Genomic DNA, 20007 nt, shown 5'->3' on the forward strand with positions numbered 1-20007 from the left:
GTAAATATCATGTTTTTACGGAAGAGCATTAAGGCCATGAAGCAAACAAATTTAATTCATTTTTTCATGTTAATAACTCGAAATTTCGACTTAGCAACTCGAAATTTCGAGATAATAACTCGAAATTTCGACTTAGTAACTCGAAATTTCGAGATAATAACTCGAAATTTCGACTTACTAGCTTGAAATTTCGACTTACTAGCTCGAAATTTCGAGATAATAATTTTAGTTATGGAGATTGGTAATGCACTAGATTTAGTGAAAAAAACATGTTTCTCTTAATGTCACACTACTGTAAATATCATGTTTTTGTCTGACAAATAGGACATGATATTAAGAGGAATTATCTCGAAATTTCGAGTTATTAACATGAAAAAATGAATTTAATTTTTTTGCTTCATGGCCCTAATGCTCTTCCGTATTACAAGGAGTACATTTCCGAATGGAATTTTGAATCCGACTGTCACCTGCCCGATCACGTGGTGTTAATTCCAGGATACTCCTGTTTCCTTTCACACCTCACTCGCTTCCATCCGAACCACAGCAGTGATTAATGTAATTTAATAGATCTAATAATTATAAAATTTAAGGACCTTTGATTCGGTCAGTATGGTGTCATTCCAACCTGTTAGAATCTAGAATATTGACCTCACCAAAGGTCAATGATTGATATACGGTTATCAAAACTCTTTGGAATTGTTGTCAATATTTCCAGCGAGTACAATGTTGACTCTGTCGTCCCTATCAGACAGTGATGTACTTTGATCACACAGATATTTCACTCGGCGTTTTATCAGAGCATGTATCTACATTACATATGTGAAAAATATAGGAACAATACAAAATACTTAAAATTAATCACCAGGGTCTAATGAAATAGCGGAATCAACATTCTGAAAATTGTTTTTATTTGTGAGTTTAAAGTTTTAATTATGCGAGTCAGTTTTTCATCATACTAATTAAACATAGAATGACGAGATCCATGTTCCTGTTTTAATTTGGATTTTGAGATCGTAGACTTTTACATTTGCAGTTTGACTTACTGATAAATATCCACTACAACAGGTGTCCCGGCTGTCATTAACACTGCCTCATTACTGGGTTATCACACAGATACAGATATAAGCTGGGCCAAGGTACAACAACCTACACTAAAACAAACCAAAGTTCACAACTAAATGCGGTTACTGCCAGATTGAAGTACAATTTTTAACATCCCGAAATATAACTGTGTATTGAGGTATACACACATAAAAGGTCCCGGATATTGACTCTCAAGGATAGAACCTTGGACAGATGAACGATGGACAGATCCGATTGTTTAGAGGAACAAGGACGTATCTCCAACAATTATTGTTGGAAATGCATGGAAACTAATTATATAATTCACCAATATAAAAAGTGTACAGAATATTTACATGTTTCACAATAATACTTTAAAATACTTAATAATTATCAATGCACAGTCAAGTTCACACACTGGCGGTCTAGACCGGCATGACAATGCAAGGGGCATAACTCGTATTTAAATTTTCAAATCTTGATGTTTGATTTATAAATTTGTTTTGTTCTCACGCTAAAAATACAAAAAATAAATAAATAAATTAATTAATTAATTAAAATATTAAAATAATTTGTGAACATTAGAAGGAAAGAAATGAATATAGCCGTAGATAGGATTAAATAATGATTACAGGTAGAGATACAAATCTAGATATCTTTGTCCAGGAAGTACTCATTACTACATTAGTGCTGACTGGCTGTGATATAAATAAACATTCTGTCTGCATTAGTGACAGGAATGCGGATATTTATTCATGCGCTTTGATATTTAAATAAATATATTCAGAGTGATTACTGTAATAATTTATTGGCGACCAAAGCAGTCGGATCAGAATCTACAGCTCAATTAGTAAGTTGTTTTATGATGATCATTTTTAAATAATTAATATTTTCTTTTAACTACCAGATCACAGACTTAAATAGACTACTGCAGTAAGACAATGTAATTGTTAATCTAAATGTAATATTAATTAATTTACCGGCTCTTACTCTTAATTCCGTGGTCAAACGTCTCATGATTTCCCTCCAAATTGTGGCAGAGTAAAGCGATCCACTGGTATTCTACATTGTAAGGATTTCGTCTTCGTTTCCATATTTCTCTAGTTTTTCTATTTTGTGTCTTTGTTGTTGTTGCTGCTGCTGCTGCTGTTGCTGTTGTTTGCAACTGAAAATGCCGGCTCCAAATGAATTACAATTTTCATTACTAATTAGTTCGTTACTGTTAAGATTTCCATTTTTAACACTCGTATACAGCTTGTCTCTAAATAGCACTAAATGTACCACGATAGATTTCGTCATCACTCACCTGGTCCGTTGCAGCTGACCTTATTCTCATTTTGAGAACGTGATATCATTTGTTACCGACTTAAGTGTACATGACAATCAATCATGCGGGACATTTTCTTTGATCATATATCATTGTGGTGTTTTTTCCCTAGGGCTTCTGTTCGAATACAGCTTCTATTTAGATGTCGTCGTCGTTTCGATACTCATCAACTGTTTTGTTAAAAATAGTACCTGACCATAGGGGTTGGATTGAAATCGAGAACATATTTATGTATAACCGAATATAATATGTTGATAAAGCTAAGTAAGGGAATACTATGCTCCATATTGATTCTTAAAAAAAAGGTTAGCATAACATGCCATTGAAGTGATCAATCACAAAACAGCTTTCAAATGGTTCCTAGGGGGCCGCGGTAGATCTGTCGGTTAGAGATTGCGCCGGTCACGTAATCTCAGGCGAGGGGGCCGGGGTAGATCAGTCGGTTAGAGTGCCAGCCACGTAATCTCAGACGAGGGGGCCGGGGTAGATCAGTCGGTTAGAGTGCCAGACACGTAATCTCAGGCGAGGGGGCCGGGGTAGATCTGTTGGTTAGAGCGTCGGCTACGTAATCTCAGGCGAGGGGGCCGCGGTAGATCTGTCGGTTAGAGCGCCGGCCACGTAATCTCAGGCGAGGGGGCCGCGGTAGATCAGTCGGTTAGAGTGCCAGCCACGTAACCTCAGGCGAGGGGGCCGGGGTAGATCAGTCGGTTACAGCGTCGGCCACGTAATCTCAGGCGAGGGGGCCGCGGTAGATCAGTCGGTTAGAGCGTCGGCCACGTAATCTCAGGTGAGGGGGCCGGGGTAGATCAGTCGGTTAGAGCGTCGGCCACGTAATCTCAGGCCAGGGGGCCGCGGTAGATCTGTCGGTTAGAGCGTCGGCCACGTAATCTCAGGCGAGGGGGCCGTGGTAGATCTGTCGGTAAGAGCATCGGCCACGTAATCTCAGGCGAGGGGGCCCGGGTAGAGCTGTCGGTTAGAGCGCCGGCCACGTAATCTCAGGCGAGGGGGCCGCGGTAGATCAGTCGGTTAGAGTGCCAGCAACGTAACCTCAGGCCAGGGGGCCGGGTAGATCAGTCGGTTAGAGCGTCGGCCACGTAATCTCAGGCCAGGGGGCCTGGGTAGATCTGTCGGTTAGAGCGTCGGCCACGTAATCTCAGGCGAGGGGGCCGCGGTAGATCTGTCGGTTAGAGCGTCGGCCACGTAATCTCAGGCGAGGGGGCCGGGGTAGATCTGTCGGTTAGAGCGTCGGCCATGTAACCTCAGGCGAGGGGGCCGCGGTAGATCAGTCGGTTGGAGTGCTAGCCACGTAACCTCAGGCGAGGGACCCGCGGTAGATCAGTCGGTTAGAGTGCCAGCCACGTAATCTCAGGCGAGGGGGCCGCGGTAGATCTGTCGGTTAGAGCGTCGGCCACGTACTGTAATCTCAGGCCAGGGGGCCGCGGTAGATCAGTCGGTTAGAGTGCCAGCCACGTAATCTCAGACGAGGGGGGCCGCGGTAGATCAGTCGGTTAGAGCGTCGGCCACGTAATATCAGGCCAGGGGGCCGGGGTAGATCAGTCGGTGAGAGCGTCGGCCACGTAATCTCAGGCGAGGGGGCCGGGGTAGATCAGTCGGTTAGAGTGCCAGCCACGTAATCTCAGGCCAGGGGGCCGGGTAGATCAGTCGGTGAGAGCGTCGGCCACGTAAGCTCAGGCTAGGGGGCCGCGGTAGATCTGTCGGTTAGAGCGTCGGCCACGTACTGTAATTTCAGGCCAGGGGGCCGGGGTAGATCACCCGGTTAGAGTGCCAGCCACGTAATCTCAGGCCAGGGGGCCGCGGTAGATCTGTCGGTTAGAGATTGCGCCGGCCACGTAACCTCATGCGAGGGGGCCGCGGTAGATCAGTCGGTTAGAGTGCCGGGTACGTAATCTCAGTTAAAATTCGAGGTGCGTGGTTTGACGCTCCCTACCCGTGTCGGTTTGTGTTTCTCGGGAAGCTGAAAAACGGGTCGGTTTGAGCTGTCGTGGTTGTGTCCTGTGGCAAAATTGATTTGGATGGCATTCGACCGGCCTCACATATTTTGTTCACTGAGACAGTCTCTAACCAGGAGGTCGATATAATTTTAACTTTCTGTTCTTGATGTCGTTAATGTAGGGGGAGTTCGTATGATGTAACCAGGTATGGTGTCACGCCATTGTAACCAGGTATGGTGTCACGCCATTGTAACCATGTATGGTGTCACGCCGTTGTAACCATGTATGGTGTCACGCCGTTGTAAACAGGTATGGTGTCACGCCGTTGTAACCAGGTATGGTGTCACGCCGTTGTAACCAGGTATGGTGTCACGCCGTTGTAACCAGGTATGGTGTCACGCCGTTGTAACCAGGTATGGTGTCACGCCGTTGTAACCAGGTATGGTGTCACGCCGTTTTAACCAGGTATGGTGTCATGCCATTGTAACCAGGTATGGTGTCACGCCATTGTAACCAGGTATGGTGTCACGCCGTTGTGTCCAGGCGTGATATTTCAGTGAGACTACACTACATTCATGGACATACCGTCTTTATGGCCTCCTCGTGGTCTTCTCAAGGACGATAAACCAGCAAAATACACGGTATTTGAAAAATTCAGCGATAATGTCATTTTAAGTCTATGGTGCTAGGTGAATATGTTAAAGGAAAGTAAAGTAAAATTATAAATAATTTTAAATACATGTCAAAATGCATTAAAGGCGGTTTAATTGAACGCTTAAGTATTGAAAACAAACATTTTGGGCACATTTTAAGTCGGTTATAGTTTTTGTAAACAATTTTGATACAGAGAACCTATACAAATGTTGCATTAGATTGTCCCGTGACACCTTTGGGACAGGGTTTTTGTTTGCTGAATATTATTGACTGATGATACGTCCCTTTATTGGCGACATGTAAAGGTTTTGTCGTCCGACCAACTGGAGATAAGCTAGCATGGACAAGGACGGTATTACTAGTATTGAACAAAGTACATGCAATCAAACACTATTATATAATTTTAAATATTTCTTCAAAGATCGACATATCCTTGTTAGCTCGAGAGCATTAGTAGCCTGGTCACGCGATAAACTCTGTTACTATACACGACTTCCGTAAGAACAGACGACGTAGCACAGCGCCTTGACACACAACAAAGGAATGTTCAAAAACGACAAAAAATAAACAAGTAATTAAAGACATTGGTAAATGGTGTTTATTCCTTATCAGTGATATAACTTTGAAGGTCGAGACCAGATTTGAAATACGAGCCTATATAGAAAAAAATACACCCAAAAATATGTAATTATGCAAAGTTGTACAGAATGCCGTCTTTTTGAGAATTTTTAAGGAAGGCCAGTACATTTAAAATTTAAGAAGGGTAACATTTAAATGAAATGGGTAATGTTCAGAGTCAAGTTGACAGTTGTTTCAACATGAAAAGGAACATTGATTTTGTTTCTGTGCGTTGATTCATATATAGTTCGTTTTGTTGGAGCTTCAGATGGCAGCACATGTACTCAACATAATTGTTTTAAATTAAAAGAAAATGCTTTGATTGACAGATCCATCATTTGCTGGTATCTGGACACCAGGCCAAGCATATGAATGGTAATTATAATACTTTCTGAGTTAATCAGGCGGGACGAGCGCGAAGAAAGTTGTGTGTATTTTTTCAGTTCTGGTGTTCCATGAGCGCAAATGCATAATGGAAGTCCCATTGAGACTCCGATGAGGTATTTCTGGTTACCATCCACCAGGTGTATCAATATTATTTGGATCATGCAATTAGTGACGTAATATACAGACATGATAATAGCCGACATGTTTATTCTAGGAGATATATCATAAGCATAGTGAAACAGGTTCAAACCATGCACACATATTTAATATATATCTAGTATCCAAATCGACCAACTAATTAGCGGATAAAGGCATTTGTCTTATCGTCCGTAGTTTGATGTTCCGAACTTATGGAATTTCACACTTTCGACCTCTATAGAAACACTGACGAGTCTCAGAAGAACGGACATGCTGTGTGATACAGATTTATATTGATTTTAATACCACCGTGTACAGCCCCCCCCCCCCCCACCCCCCCCCCCCCCCCCCCCCCCCCCCCCCCCCCACCCCCACCCAGGGTTGCTGAAGTCACTTCTCATATCTATCAATACCTGTGCAACTGACGTCTTTCTTCTTGTTACTTGCTGATCCGTCTGGAATAATCTATCACAAACCTTTGCCGCCTTAGTCGTGAAAGACCAAATATTCATTTATGAAATTGAAAATTGTAACTTAAATCTATCAGTATTCTTGATTAAATGTTGGGGAATGGCAAATAGTTTCGTTTTGTTTCTTGGACAACTCGGAATTTCTAAAAAGCAGAAGGTGGAGGTCTAGCGGGATGAAGTCTTTAAGCTCGCGATACACTATACTGCAAATCACTAAGATTCCGCGAGTTCTTTATTTCGCGAACTGACTTCTTCAGATATATTCACGAATACATGATTTCGCGAACGCTTAACTACATGCATTAGATGGCCTCCACAAGAGTCCTTTATCGGTAACAGATAGCATGGCCGCTATACAAAGGTGTTGTTTTCATACTGATAATCGCGAATGATTTTTAAAATTCGCGTTTGACTCTCCTCGCGTATAACGCGAAAGTAAATCCTACGCGAAATATAAGTGATTTACAGAAGTAAACGTTGGTCGGTTTAACTGTTACATACAAAAACATTGTATGGTGTTCCGTTAGGGCCAAATTTCCAATATCGCTCCTTCGACCCAAACGCGAAGGAGCAAAAATACGATGGCGAAGGAGAGAAGAAGCGAAGGAGCTACTTCGCCATCGTATTGTCGCTCCTTCGTGTTTAGGTCGAAGGAGCGAATGAGCGAAATTGGAAACATTGATAGTGTTTATAATTAATCAAATCATTATTGAGAGTGATTGACCTGTTCCTTAATCTGACGTGCGAGATGTTATATTTTCTGTCACTAATTAGATTGTAGAACCGGTTCGAAGACCCTGTGAGTTGTAAACGGTAATTAGTTAAGGGGTAGCTATTGGCTTTCCGAAGGTTATATTGGTAAATCTCTAAGAATAAAGGTGGCAGAAGGACGGTTAGGTAATTCAGTGTTAAATTGTTGATAATTTTATTGAAGTATTATCTGTAAATAGTTTTGATAGGCTCTGGATATTATCAGATATCACACTTACATTTAAAACAAATAATAAGGGACCGAGTACAGAACCTTGTTGGACATGTATGTGTAGTATTCATAGAAGAATTAACGAGCCAATCTAAAAGTTTACCACGTACGCCGTAATTTGCTAACCGGGGTAGGGGTTGTACATTATGATAACGACACTTACTTGTCTGTATATTTAAAACACTAAATACTTTATCTATTGGTCCTACTATTTGATAAAATGAATTGAAGAACATAAATCCATAAGGAAAACTTGAAACAAGTTGTTTTTAAGCTTAATGTATTATGTTTAATACTTACAAAATCAAAGGCTTTGAAACTCGTAAGATGTTTTAAGGAAAAAATGACCGAATTCCCACTCCCCTTATTTTTTTCTATTTACCTAAGCATATGTATATCATACACTATATATCAATATAATTTTACGATTTCCTTCCTGGTGCTCGGTACGGTAAATGTTGACCCGTGTTACCTGTTATAACGGAGTTTAGAGCCGGCCAGACAGCAGGCAAACCTATTGACAATAACAGATAATGACTTACCAGAAAGCAATTTAAAATCTTCCATAAATCTTTAAAGCTATCGATATTGACGAAGGCTGCAGTTTACGGGTAGATGTATCTGTATAGAGGGTAAACAGGTGACCGGTACTAGGACCAACAGTACAGGTGGAGAGTTCGACCAGGGACCTGGCACAAGGTAGGTACGTATAGTATATACTACAGGGACTTGAGAATTAGTTACAGTCTACATGTATTTGGACCTCCCCTAGTGTGTATCACAGGGACTTGATAATTAGTTACAGTCTACATGTATTTGGACCTCCCCTAGTGTGTATAGCACATTTTGAGACGTTTGAGTGGCTAGATTAAAATTCGGTAAACATTTATGCTTATTAATTGAAAATCAACAAATCAACATTTTCAGTTTTGTCTTTATTGTCAAAATACCGTCTCTGTTTACAACATTTGCCTACTTTTCGGTTTTTTAAAATTATTCATATAACAAAGAAAATTCCAATGAAGTCTCTGTTTTGATTGCGGATTTTAAATTGTCAACTGTTTTATTTAGATTTTAATCATTTCAAAATATATGCCTGACTCTCTGATCATGATTACAAGACAAACCAGGAAATTATGACACACGGAAATTCTTATGAAAAAGGTGAAAATCTTTACAAGTTTAATTTAAATATTGGCAGTGCATAATCGAAAAGCAATATTTATTTTCTTTGTGAGAGTACAGTCGTTCTCTAGGAGGAAGAATAGCTTCTCTCTATCTATACACGCTTTGTACGTGTACATGCATTTCGATTTTAGTTTTGTGTTCAGATCATAGATTTTTATATATATATTTTTTTTTAATTTAAAGTGTTTGTACAGGTACTGTTAACATCAAATGTTTATTTAATACGTCTTCGTTACGTAATGAACTCATCTGTATACTGGCGGCGAGGTTAGGGAAACGTTCATTATGGCTACCACATGTGGATTTGGTGAGCGCCGTGTTGTTGGCATTCTGAATGTCTGTCCTTTTGATGTCGCGATATTCCACGACTACTTTAGATGTGAGGAGGTCTCACCACGTAACTCGTTGACATTTTTTTCTCGGTGGGTCATTTTGTTTCCCTTTGTCACTACCTTGCGGTATATCTTGTCCGCTTTTTACATCTAACAAAACTTACAAGAAGCACTAAACATTGATAGAATGTTACAAACAAAATGATATGCATGAGAAATGCAGTGGTAGATATAGAATAACGTATACCTATTGTGTGTGCTCTGCTTAGTTTCTATTCCAGTTGAAAGCTAATCCATTATCATGGCCGCTGCAATGGGTATACAACAAAGAGGTTCGGCGATCGGTATAATGTCTGTTATTTTGATCGCAGTCTTACAGTGAGGTCCATTTATTTGGCTTTAAATCAAGTGTTCAAATGACACGGGGATTTGGCATTAACATAATGTAAACATTGTTAAGTTCAACACCAATGTCAATACTGTTTCAGTGTATAGATTTTTTTTTTCAAGCAACATTTTTTTCCTAGTAAACTAAACCTAGAAATTCTTCAATCTGTTGCGTCCGTATTCGTCTCATCTTGAAATCCTGGTTATGTATTTGATTGGTTGACAATGTTAAGATAACCTAGTAAATGAAACATGCCTTCAGGGTATCGAAACTTCTGAAAATCTGCTAAGGAAAGGAAAGCTTTACACTTAAGAAATTAACATACACTTGTTTGTTAAACGATTGGCAAAGACTCGTATATTTTTTAACATCCTTACATTACTTATTAAAGTATTCGTAGAATTGGCTGATCTTACACGTTGATTACACGATAAAAGAGTCAATCAAAGAAATTAAATCTACCCTTGAGATGTAAGATGAAGTTGTGTATGTTGATACCAGCGAGCGATGTGAAGGCAAAGCGATATTCTGTGTACACGTTTTTGATAAATCACCGCTACAATCTAGGTCCCGTGAATCAGGTCAACAGCAAACAGAAATTGCAAATATAAACTTTTTTTAATTTTACACCATGTGCTAAACGCTATACCAAATCCTGACATGAATCCCTCGTGTTGGCCCGGGTGGAATCGCGAGGGTCTTACTGTTGGAGGGAAACGGCAGTACAAAGACGTTAAAATGAGGGTAAGATATTATCAAAATATAGCTTTGGTACAGAAACCTTTAAAGAATAAAAGCAGAATACGACCATGTGTTTCGGTGGAGTACGCGTCTTCTGCTTCAAGGACACACGCCATGAACATCTAGGTCAATCAATGCTTTTGAGAAATGAGAACCCGGGCTGACAACGATTGTTCAGACATTTCATTAAACAGGTCTAACCTTACATCGAACAAGGAAACAAAATTTCTCAATGGAATCATGATTGTCGACCTTACAACGTTTGCCTGTATTCAACCCGCATCTCACGAAATAGAGTGCTGTTGTATGGAGATAAGTAGCACATGTATACTCAGATGTTACCAGGTATTGCTGGTATACGTATAAATGTGATTTGACAGGGCTGGGTTTAGGTAGGATACGTGTGGCTTCTAATAAATAATTATTTATATTGCTGTAGACGTCGGGCTGAGATAGTCGTGTCGTCGTCTGTATCAGGTCCACTGTTAAACAAACAGCCACTCTCGTATAACTTATCTGTCAGTTTCACTGGGACAAGTCTCGTGTTTTTGGTCTCGTGTGATGTATGATTGTATTTCTTTGTCATTGTCCGTCGTGTGTCGTCCGTCCACCGTCTTCCGTGCGTCGTCCGTCTGCCATGCGTCGTGCGTCGTGCGTCCGCCCACCGTCTTCCGTGCGTCGTCCGTCTATAAATACGATTCGCATTTTCGATTTCTCATGAACAGCTTACTTGCTAAATGCAAACAAAAGCTGTGTATTGTAGCATAACTGTCCCCCACTTAACCGATGTGTGGAGTAAAGAGAGGTCAGATAGATGTAAAGCTTCTTCTTCAGACCCAGCCATGCCAACGTCAAGATAATTAAATGGTCTACATGTGTTTTATGAATATATCGTTTCCGTTCGGGGAGAATGTAATGTTATAAACGAACAAAAAATATTAGTCTTTTGTTTATTTTGTCTAGAAACAATTCAAACATCCTTTGAACAGCAAAAATGGGACTGAATTGTGTTGCTTTATGAATATTTTGACCGTATAGTAGGACTTTTTAAGCCTTCGAGTGGGGACAAAGTTGGTCAAACAGGCTAAAATTGTGAATTCTGCTTATCAAAATATGAAAGAAAAATATTCCTCGTTGATTGACATGTCCCAACTTTGTGAATTTCATTACCTTTGTGTCCCCTGTTTCATTCCCGTGGGAAGGAAGTACATGTATGATTCGGCGGGAAACATTTAAGGGTGTTTTTCCTTGTCTTTGTAAAAAAAAAATAATATGATTGACATGCGATGCCATTGAATGGCTGTTGAATGAGTAACAAAACAATCTTAATGTTAAATTGAGATCATATTAAAACTGTCTTGCCTTCCACGTTCTTTAATCTATACATTGGCTATAAATATAGTTTGTATATTGTTCTCGGTGGGCAGCTTGTTTTAACATTTTTATTTTTACCTTATCAGCTTCTTTATCGGTATTTGTGTTCACTCATATATAGTAATGTTTGTTACATTATCTATATACATCTTGCCTTTATCTCTTTTCAATATTTTTAAATCGCCATCACAATAAATATGACGCTGCCGAAGAATCTGACTCTACCAATTAATGCTATTTCTTATTCTACAATTAAAATATTATGATTTAAACACTTAAACATAAGATTTCCGCACATAAATATCATTTTGCCAACCTTATGATCCTTCCACGTAAAACTTTAGGCTATGAAACATTTGAAAACAGCAGTGATGTTTACAAAGTGTTTCTCAAGTTGTGATATATAATTATATACCCAATATCGGTGACAAGACGTGTGTAAACAAAACATGTAAACATCTGCACACAATGTTGTTTGTTTAAGGAGGTAAAGTCTTGTCGCCCACACTGGGGCTAGGTATGTAGGTCATAAAGGTATTTGGGGAATCGTCGAAATCTACTTTTGTTTTACTCGGTACGACGTGGTCAGTGGTAGGAAGGGGACTGTCACCACGCAATTTGTAATAAACATTTCAAAGTCTTTTTTATCAGGTCAATTAATAGATGACGGAAAGATTATCTTCATTTAGTACATATCTCAATCTAATCCTATTGGAAAAATACTTATTTATTACTTTTAATGACATTTGAAAAGTTATTACAAATTGCGTCGAGTTGCATGTGCACATAAACGCAATTTGTAATAAAAAATTCAAAGTCTTTTTTACCAGGTCAATTATCATACTTAGTTACATAGGGAGCGCCATAGCTGTCACACATGACCTTAGAATGGCGTTCCATAGCTACATGTACAGTATGTATTTTATTGTCTGACTGGGTGACTATTCACGCAAAGGCCCCCCAGGTATGTATACCTGTTGATACCACCGGCGATATATTTCATTTTCTTGCTAAGTAACGATATCTGTTATCACCGACGAAAAGTTTCGAAAGTAAGACGATCTCGTAAAAATGACTTTTAACAATATGACGGCCTTGAAAATAGGCCTGCTTCGAAAATTAGTCTGGTATCCGTACAAAAAGATAAAGAAGAGAGAGAGAGAGAGAGAGAGAGAGAGAGAGAGAGAGAGAGAGAGAGAGAGAGAGAGAGAGAGAGAGAGAGAGAGAGAGAGAGAGAGAGAGAGAGAGAGAGAGAGAGAGAGAGAGAGAAACCGCGTCTAATCAAGTTTTAGGATTCACGATTCAAGTTTCATTTATTTCTCACCAACTTAATGGTACAGAGATAATAAATTAACATGATATAATATACATATATTTGTGTGTTAAATTAGCATATATTGTAGTTTTGGATTTACACATGAGAACAGACTTTGTCATTAATACATTTGATAAACTCACATCTGAGCTTTTTTATACTTGAACAGTTCAAAACAGAAGAATATTTCAAAACTTATTAACTTTTTCACAGTAATATTGACCAGCTATACACTTTAACGTATCCGTCATTTCAATATGTGAAAAGAGAATAAAATTAATTTGGGATTTGGATTTGTAATGCACTCAAGTAGTGCATGTATGTGTTAAACTCAACACGATAAGTCTTGTTTACACTGTTCACTAGAGAAATCTTAAACACACAGTTACAGAGTAATTAAATGTTATATATATATATCTTAAGGTCTTGGCGTTACAGCAAGTGTTATATAGACATATAATGTCCTTTGTACCGGAGGGATTTCTCTTACAAGGTGCTGTCATGGTTGTGTCCTTGGACAAGACACTTCACCCTAATTACTCTTGATCGCATGCGACGGGCCTCCCGTATGTTGTTCCGTGAGGTAGTCACCAGCTACTACAAGGACACCCCAGCTCAAAATGATACTGGCTGTTCATAGGGCGATAAACCCAGCAATCGATAGAGCTATGTCTAATTTATTTACAAATAAATTACGACTCATGATGTATCACGTTCACATTGACATGTATGTTATATAATATGTAAATACATATGTAATTATCAGTACGTGATAAAAGTCACGAAGACACCCTTCCCAAAGTGTTAAGCGTGTTTAAACAAATCAAAAGTAGTTCGATTCTTCCTGTTTTTTTTAAATCTTGAATTACCTTCTTGTAGTGGAAAGCTTACACAAACAAAACAACCGTGCCAAAACGTGGTGTAGGCTTGATGTATTGTGGTAGGGTAAAGGTGGGGAATAATATTTTTCCAGGGAATTTTGAAAGAAAATTTCTAATACTTTCTCCACATATGACAAAAAATAGACAAGGAGCATTAACAGTTTGATTATATTTACATGTACCGTAAATCGGTTACATTTCGCAAATACTTTATTTCGCGAGCTCACCTTTCCAGACATATTCGTGAATACGTGATCTAGCGAACGCTGATAAAGAAACGACTTAAGATTCAATTTAAAAAATGACGAGATATTGGTCATGGATTCCTAAGACCCCTTTATCGATAACCTACAGACTGTTTGTCATCCAGATGTGTTACTTTCTTACAAATAATCATGAAGAATTTTGAATTCGCGATTGAGCCTCCTCGCGTATTCACGTGAACATAAATCGCACGCGAGATATAAGCAATTAACTGTATATAAGACAATGAGAGATTAAATATATTAAAAAGGGTAAACTGTGGGTCATTCAGCTGATTCGTCCTTCTGGGACTCGTCAGTGATGGTATGGACATCATACAGCTGTTTCGTCCTTCTAGGACACGTCACTGATTCTATGGACATCATACAGCTGTTTCGTCCTTCTAGGACACGTCAGTGATGCTAGGGACATCATACAGCTGTTTCGTCCTTCTGGGACTCGTCAATGATGCTAGGGACATCATACAGCTGTTTCGTCCTTCTGGGACTCGTCAATGATGCTAGGGACATCATACAGCTGTTTCGTCCTTCTGGGACTCGTCATTGATGCTATGGACATCATACAGTTGCTTCGTCCTTCTGGGACTCGTCATTGATGGTATGGACATCATACAGCTGTTTCGTCCTTCTAGGACACGTCAGTGATGTTAGGGACATCATACAGCTGTTTCATCCTTCTAGGACACTTCGATGATGCTAGGGACATCATACAGCTGTTTCATCCTTCTAGGACACGTCAATGATGCTAGGGACATCATACAGCTGTTTCGTCCTTCTGGGACTCGTCATTGATGGTATGGACATCATACAGCTGTTTCGTCCTTCTAGGACTCGTTAGTGATATAAGGGACATCATACAGCTGTTTCGCCCTTCTGGGACTCGTCAGTGATGCTAGGGACATCATACAGCTGTTTCGTCCTTCTAGGACTCATCAGGGATGCAAGGGAAATCATAAAGCTGTTTCGTCCTTCTAGGACGCATTAGTGATGTAAGGGACACCATAAAGCTATTTTGTCCTTCTGGGACTCGTCAGTGGTGCTAGGGACATAATGCAGCTGTTTCGTCATTCTAGGACGCATTTGTGATGTTAGGGACATCATCAAGCTTTTTTGTCCTTCTGGGACTCGTTAGTGTAGTCCCTGTCGGACTCGTCAGCCAAGTTTTGGGCCTGACGTGTTGGTTCTAAACAGGCGACGGAACCCAAAATCTGTATGGAGAGGTGTTAAAATCGCATACTTTAAGACAAAATGAACGTCAACTACAAGTGTATATTTACATCTCTCCCTTCTTCAGCTTAGTTCACTCTGACTGCGTTAAAATTAACGTAAACGCAACGCAATGAAAAAGGGCCCAGAAGGTCTGCAAATTGCTTTAAATGTATTCCAGCATTATTGTGAGACCTGGAAGCTAAAAATCAATGCAAATAACACAAAAGTCATGGTATTTTGTAAGAAAAACAGTAAACATAATCATGTATTGGTATTGCAAAAGGAATTGTCTGTATCACATTGTGTTCATACCACTGTAAACGCAATAAAACACCGTTCAATTCCTATATATTCTAACCATATGTAGGTATTCAAATGAATTAAACGTGACATACATTTTAAGGCAAACTTAGGAAACTAAAGTCCAATATCAGAATCTACCACCTACAATCTCAAAGGATTGTACGAAAGACACTGATGATACAGGAACCTTTCGATAAAAATACCCAAAGACAGTAAAACAGTGGTGATTTTTATACTCTCAGTCTGTGGGGCTAATTGTAACTATATATATATAGAACACCGAGGTAAAACCCATATAACGTGCGACCCAGCACTCCTAACAAAATTATGTAACACAGGTATACATTAGTTCATTTAAATATCAATTGAAATAGATACAGGATACGCTACAGAAATGCACCAAACTATCGCTTTGTCCTTTAAAGGACTCCTTTGATACCGGGAATTAAATGTATGGAGAGACAGGGGGACAGTGGTACAAATGTCAGTACAAGACAGTCGGATGGTCGGGTGGTTCAGTGGTAACACAGTTGTCGGACGGTCGGGTGGCTCAGTGGTAACACAGTTGTCGGACGGTCGGGTGGTTCAGTGGTAACACAGTTGTCGGACGGTCGGGTGGTTCAGTGGTAACACAGTTGTCGGACGGTCGGGTGGTTCAGTGGTAACACAGTTGTCGGACGGTCGGGTGGTTCAGTGGTAACACAGTTGTCGGACGGTCGGGTGGTTCAGTGGTAACACAGTTGTCGGACGGTCGGGTGGCTCAGTGGTAACACAGTTGTCGGACGGTCGGGTGGCTCAGTGGTAACACAGTTGTCGGACGGTCGGGTGGTTCAGTGGTAACACAGTTGTCGGACGGTCGGGTGGCTCAGTGGTAACACAGTTGTCGGATGGTCGGGTGGCTCAGTGGTAACACAGCTGTCGGGTGGTCGGGTGGCTCAGTGGTAACACAGTTGTCGGGTGGCTCAGTGGTAACACAGCTGTCGGGTGGTCGGGTGGTTCAGTGGTAACACAGCTGTCGGGTGGTCGGGTGGTTCAGTGGTAACACAGTTGTCATGTGGCTCAGTGGTAACACAGTTGTCGGACAGTCGGGTGGCTCAGTGGTAACACAGTTGTCATGTGGCTCAGTGGTAACACAGTTGTCATGTGGCTCAGTGGTAACACAGTTGTCCGACGGTCGGGTGGCTCAGTGGTAACACAGTTGTCATGTGGCTCAGTGGTAACACAGTTGTCATGTGACTCAGTGGTAACACAGTTGTCGGGTGGCTCAGCGGTAACACAGTTGTCATGTGGCTCAGTGGTAACACAGTTGTCATGTGGCTCAGTGGTAACACAGTTGTCGGGTGGCTCAGTGGTAACACAGTTGTCATGTGGCTCAGTGGTAACACAGTTGTCGGGTGGCTCAGTGGTAACACAGTTGTCATGTGGCTCAGTGGTAACACAGTTGTCATGTGGCTCAGTGGTAACACAGTTGTCGGGTGGCTCAGTGGTAACACAGTTGTCATGTGGCTCAGTGGTAATACAGTTGTCGGGTGGCTCAGTGGTAACAAAGTTGTCATGTGGCTCAGTGGTAACACAGTTGTCATGTGGCTCAGTGGTAACAAAGTTGTCGGGTGGCTCAGTGGTAACACAGTTGTCGGGTGGCTCAGTGGTAACACAGTTGTCATGTGGCTCAGTGGTAACACAGTTGTCATGTGGCTCAGTGGTAACACAGTTGTCGGGTGGCTCAGTGGTAACACAGTTGTCGGGTGGCTCAGTGGTAACACAGTTGTCATGTGGCTAAGTGGTAACACAGTTGTCATGTGGCTCAGTGGTAACACAGTTGTCGGGTGGCTCAGTGGTAACACAGTTGTCGGGTGGCTCAGTATTAACACAGTTGTCATGTGGCTCAGTGGTAACACAGTTGTCGGGTGGCTCAGTGGTAACACAGTTGTCATGTGGCTCAGTGGTAACACAGTTGTCATTTGGCTCAGTGGTAACACAGTTGTCGGGTGGCTCAGTGGTAACACAGTTGTCGGGTGGCTCAGTGGTAACACAGTTGTCATGTGGCTCAGTGGTAACACAGTTGTCGGTTGGCTCAGTGGTAACACAGTTGTCATGTGGCTCAGTGGTAACACAGTTGTCGGGTGGCTCAGTGGTAACACAGTTGTCGGACGGTCGGGTGGCTCAGTGGTAACACAGTTGTCGGGTGGCTCAGTGGTAACACAGTTGTCGGGTGGCTCAGTGGTAACACAGTTGTCGGGTGGCTTAGTGGGAACACAGTTGTCATGTGGCTCAGTGGTAACACAGTTGTCATGTGGCTCAGTGGTAACACAGTTGTCGGACGGTCGGGTGGCTCAGTGGTAACACAGTTGTCGGTCGGTCGGGTGGCTCAGTGGTAACACAGTTGTCGGACGGTCGGGTGGCTCAGTGGTAACACAGTTGTCGGACGGTCGGGTGGCTCAGTGGTAACACAGTTGTCGGGTGGCTCAGTGGTAACACAGTTGTCGTGTGGTCGGGTGGTTCAATGGCAACACAAACAGGGTTATAGCTGTATACAGACAGTGTTATAACTTGATACAGACAGTGTTATAACTTGATACAGACAGGGTTATAACTTGATACAGACAGTATTATAACTTGATACAGACAGGGTTATAACTTGATACAGACAGTGTTATAACTTGATACAGACAGTGTTATAACTGTATACAGACGGTGTTATAACTGTATACAGACAGGGTTATTACTTGATACAGACAGTGTTATACCTTGATACAGACAGTGTTATAACTTGATACAGACAATGTTATAACTGTATACAGACAGGGTTATAACTTGATACAGACAGGGTTATAACTTGATACAGACAATATTATAACTGTATACAGACGGTGTTATAACTGTATACAGACAGTGTTATACATTGATACAGACAGGGTTATAACTTGATACAGACGGTGTTATAACTTGATACAGACAGTGTTATACCTTGATACAGACAGTGTTATAACTGTATACAGACGGTGTTATAACTGTATACAGACAGGGTTATAACTTGATACAGACAGTGTTATAACTGTATACAGACGGTGTTATAACTGTATACAGACGGTGTTATAACTGTATACAGACAGTGTTATACATTGATACAGACAGGGTTATAACTGTATACAGACAGTGTTATAACTTGATACAGACAGGGTTATAACTTGATACAGACAGTGTTATTCCTTGATACAGACAGTGTTATAACTGTATACAGACGGTGTTATAACTGTATACAGACGGTGTTATAACTGTATACAGACAGTGTTATACATTGATACAGACAGGGTTATAACTTGATACAGACAGTGTTATAACTGTATACAGACGGTGTTATAACTGTATACAGACAGGGTTATAACTTGATACAGACAGTGTTATACCTTGATACAGACAGGGTTATAACTTGATACAGACAGGGTTATAACTTGATACAGACAGGGTTATAACTGTATACAGACAGGGTTATAACTGTATACAGACAGGGTTATAACTTGATACAGACAGGGTTATAACTTGATACAGACAGGGTTATAACTTGATACAGATAGGGTTATAACTTGATACAGACAGGGTTATAACTTGATACAGACAGTGTTATACCTTGATATAGACAGGGTTATAACTGTATACAGACAGGGTTATAACTTGATACAGACAGGGTTATAACTTGATACAGACAGGGTTATAACTGTATACAGACAGGGTTATAACTGTATACAGACAGGGTTATAACTTGATACAGACGGTGTTATAACTTCATACAGACAGGTTTATAACTTGATACAGACAGGGTTATAACTGTATACAGACAGGGTTATAACTTGATACAGACAGGGTTATAACTTGATACCGACAGGGTTATAACTGTATACAGACAGGGTTATAACTTGATACAGACAGGGTTATAACTTGATACAGACAGGGTTATAACTGTATACAGACAGGGTTATAACTTGATACAGACAGGGTTATAACTTGATACAGACAGGGTTATAACTGTATACAGACAGGGTTATAACTGTATACAGACAGGGTTATAACTTGATACAGACAGGGTTATAACTTGATACAGACAGGGTTATAACTGTATACAGACAGGGTTATAACTTGATACAGACAGGGTTATAACTTGATACAGACAGGGTTATAACTGTATACAGACAGGGTTATAACTGTATACAGACAGGGTTATAACTTGATACAGACAGGGTTATAACTGTATATATACAGAGTTATAACTTGATACAGACAGTGTTATAACTTGATACAGACAGAGTTATAACTTGATACAGACAGGGTTATAACTTGATACAGACAGGGTTATAACTTGATACAGACAGGGTTATAACTGTATATATACAGTGTTATAACTTGATACAGACAGGGTTATAACTTG

The sequence above is a fragment of the Pecten maximus genome, chromosome 12, assembly GCF_902652985.1.
Source record: "Pecten maximus chromosome 12, xPecMax1.1, whole genome shotgun sequence".
Classification (NCBI taxonomy): domain Eukaryota; kingdom Metazoa; phylum Mollusca; class Bivalvia; order Pectinida; family Pectinidae; genus Pecten; species Pecten maximus.